At 41.9% G+C, this 4,154-nt stretch overlaps 1 pseudogene; it reads right to left on the bottom strand.

The window, feature by feature from the left end:
* Window positions 1-862: 862 nt before the first annotated feature.
* LOC118852630 lies at window positions 863-1,949 on the bottom strand (annotated as a pseudogene).
* Window positions 1,950-4,154: the final 2,205 nt, after the last annotated feature.

Here is a 4,154-nt window from a genome sequence, read left to right on the forward strand (position 1 = left end):
GCAGACAGGGCTTCTAACTGTCTATAGCAACACATATGTAATTACCAGAGAGAGAAGCACCAACATCTGGGTTTTCAAACCTGGTGGGGGGTGCTTCTTAATGGCTTCCCAGTGTCTTGTCTGGTGAAATCACAGGAACCCTCTTCTGATGAGTGAACCCCCAAGCAAAATGCTAACCTCTGAGTATATATACATGGTTCTTCAGGATCAGAGGGTTTTACAACCATGTGACTTAAACTCATGTGACTTAGGCTTTCTTGTGACTTAAGCAGGTCATCAAACACTCTTGATTCAATCAAAGAATCAATCAAAGGTACTTAATAGCCTTAGTTCTGAGAATCACTCCAAATGAAAAAAGAGCAAAAAGTCTCACTTTGCTTGCCATTATGCCCCCTCTTTCCTGCCAAGTGAAAGTTGCTTGGCACACATACCTCCATATAGCCAGTGGCCCAAGCAAGCTGCTGGCCCAGTGACAAGCCCACTTTAGCAAGATGGTCAACAGCCTGTGGACACCTAAACAAAGTTTGAAAAGGGGGGATCAGTTCTGATGTCTGATTACAGACTCCAGATCCCCTAGTTTAGGACCACCACTCCCTCATGAGCAAAATGCCCATAATGTGCAAATCCTCCTGTCCTGCACTGGCTCCTTTTCAGTCTTTCCTCATCCTCCTATTGAACAAGCTTGACAGAAACATACGTATGTGACTCTGGGGTTTTCCTAGGTTTTCCTTCCTGGCCACACTCCCCCTGCTCACCTTCCACCTTCTTTTTTTTTCCTTTTTGGGATTGTATATGATAACAGTCCATCAGTTGCTACTCTAGAGAATAGGGATCAGGCACCGATGACCAACAGTAGCAAAGGTTACTTCTTGATTACCTGGATGACATCTTCATGCTTCATCATATGTGTCAATCCTATTCTCTGGGAACTATATTTTGTGCTGTTTCCCCTCACTAACGCATACTTCAACTCGCTGGCTAGTGTTCAGCAAATCTGGTGTCTCACATGCTCTACAGATACTCCTTTCCAGAGAATAATCAATGCCATATATAAAGTGTGGTCTTCATCTTTTTTTGGTATAGATACACATCAGGGCCAAATATTTCCAAAAGGATCTCCAGCAAGAAGTCCAAGATGAACTTCATCCTGCAGTTAATGACAACACTGTTGGGATTTTGTGCCAGGCAATCAACTTCCTCCATTGAGATCTGATCAATTTTCTCACAAATATACAAGTAGGGAATATAAACTCAGTTGCCAGCAATCACATGAATAAACTCATCTGATGAACAGTCTTCAAAGGAGAAAACTTCAGTGTTGAAGATTTTGTGCTCATGTAAAATGAGATGCACTTGCTTTTTAGAGCACTAGTCAGTGTGACTGTTAAATTGAAGGAGATTCTACCACCTTTCTTTGACTTGAAGTAGATGTTGGGTCTGTGCTTGTTGAGCTGTATCCCTACAGATTCTAATTTCTTTTTCAATAGGGACTTCTATGTTTCTCCCTTGGTGGCATCCAACATCATTATGACAACATCAGCTGCCATAGCCACAGCAATCACCTGTCAGCCTCTGACTATCTCTTGGGCAGTAGCTTCCAAGAAGATCTAAGAGCTGAATATTGGCTCCTTTGTATTCAATGGCACCTAGGATACATATTAGACTGGTGAATTCATAGGATGTAGCTTCACTGGCCATAGATGTCATTAAGCTTAAGAAGAAGGAAGGAAACCCACAGAAGGAAAGCCAATCAGTGCCACTTCAGTATCTCTAGATTTCATTTCATTGAAGCCTCCTTCTTTGGTGGAGGCAGATTTGGAGGGTTTCAAGAGCTGTATGCTGCGCTTGGCAAGTTTTGCTTTCAGCAAACCAAGATGTTACTCAGTAGCCTTGTTCTTCTGGGTGCAGGTGATCTTCTCTATCTCTAAGATCTTCTCCAAGATGCCCATTGTGGCAGTGGAAGCAGTGGTGATGGCAGAGAAAAGGCTGTAAATGAGGGCTAGGTTTATCATCTCTTCTATTCTTGAATCACTTGTCCTCTTTTCTTAATGACACTCATCTTTTGTCATATCTCAGACTTGTCTTACTCCTGCCATTTGCTTCTTATATTCCTACATATGTTACTTAGTACTGTCACAATCATACCAAATATTTACATTAAATGCAAATATACATTATCTAATATTGACTCCTTTTATTCCTCCCTAATTGGCTATCATACTAGAAAGAAGCTTTTTGAAGTTTCCTTATCTCTTATATTGCTACCACCAGAACTATATGCAGAGCCTTACACATAATGGGCACTTAAAGTTTGTTGAAATGAATTTAAATGTCTATATTACCCCTTCAAATCACTTCAAATAGAGAGAGCAATAGAGTATGGTAATTGACAACAATCAGAGATTTTCATATTAGTTTGCCCCTATAAAAATTGCTGAAAAATTAATTTCAACTCAATAAACATTTTAAAGGCAACTCAAAGTTCAGATAAGTTGGTAAGAATAAAATAAGAATTCTGTTTTGTTTTCATTCCTTTTTTTGTTTGTTTTGATTTTGGTACGGCAATTGGGGTTAAGTGATTTGCCCAAGGTCACACAGCTAAGTACATGTTGAGTGTCTGAGGCCAGATTTGAACTCAAGTCCTCCTGACTCCAGGGCCGATGCTGTACTCACTGCACCACCTAGCTGCCCCAAGTTTTGTTTTTTCTTGCTAGAGATTTCTCTCCAACAAATACACTTTCTTATGACTATACCAATCATTTATTGGGTCCCTAAACTGGGCTCCTGATAACAGGCAGACTCAGAAAATACAGTTAAAAAATGCAAGATGAGGGTGTATGACTGCATATTTCCTGCATAAGTTTATAACTTAGTTTCGATGTTATTTTTTTTCAGTAATCTTTTTTTTGCTTTGTTTTCCAACTTTTTTATTTGATATATTTAGTTTTCAGCATTGATTTTCACAAGAGTTTGAATTACAAATTTTCTCCCCATTTCTACCCTCCCCCTCCACTCCAAGATGGCATATATTCTGGTTGCCCTGTTCCCCAGTCAGCCCTCCCTTCTGTCACCCTGTAGCCAGAATGGCCTTTGTTTTCTTTGAATGACTCAGCTTACCTCATTGAGCCTCTGGACACTGTGGCTTGCTCTTCCGGGGCAGGAAGCCCAAAGAGCATTCCAGGAAGCAGACAACTTCCTGTGTGATGAGTCATGGGGCTGGCTGAGGGGAGGTGTTAACGGCTACGCTAGGGGGAGGGGCCAAGTCAAGAACCAATCGGCCCTGGTCGTTCAGGCGGTGCTTGATGATGTCAAAAACTCTATAAGAGGGGAGAGGACAGCTTGAAGATTCTCTTTTCCTTTTCCGGTTGGAGCCAGCGACAGTTACAGCGACAGTTACAGAGACAGTTACAGAGACAGTTACAGCGACAGTTACAGCCACAGCCACAGCTGAAGCAGGAGCTGCCAGTAGCAGAGCTGACCTACGGGAGGAAGCTGAACAAAGACTTCAGTCCAGTGGGTAATCTTATTACCATAGAGGGGGAAACATGATTTTGCTTTACGCAATCATGCTTCTCTGTAGCCTCCTGGTTACTCTTTCAAGGCGTACTTATTGGGCCTGGAAGCTTTTGATCAATATATCAAAATGGGGTTGCTGGTTCATGGGTTGGTTACTGTGGAGCCTAAATAAATGTTTTGATTCTTCTGCCTTCTACTTTGAGAGTTTCTTATATCCGGCGGTTCCGAACGTTTCAGACATGTTTATGATCCTCTTTGAGATTATAAACTCTGCCCTCCTATTACATTTGGCGACCAGGATGGGATCGCTAGGTATAAGATCTCTATTTAGAAGCAGAACAATTCCAGAGGAAGAGATGAATATCCCAGGATGGGAGGATCCATTTTATTCCTCCCTAGCAAAAGAATTGGCTAAAAAAGCTGGACCCTGTGAAAACTGGGAACCAAGGCTACGAAGAGGAGATCCTAGGGATTTGGAAAAGTGTTTACGAGAAGTTGGGATTCAGTCAGGGGCATCACTATCTAGGCAAAGCTGGATGGTGTTATCAGCCTACCGGCTAGTATACGAAAGATTGAGATTAAGTGAAAGACATGGGGGCACTCCTACCCCACAGGAAGAAGGGGAATCTCAGATAGCA

The sequence above is a fragment of the Trichosurus vulpecula genome, chromosome 6 (assembly GCF_011100635.1).
Source record: "Trichosurus vulpecula isolate mTriVul1 chromosome 6, mTriVul1.pri, whole genome shotgun sequence".
Taxonomy (NCBI): domain Eukaryota; kingdom Metazoa; phylum Chordata; class Mammalia; order Diprotodontia; family Phalangeridae; genus Trichosurus; species Trichosurus vulpecula.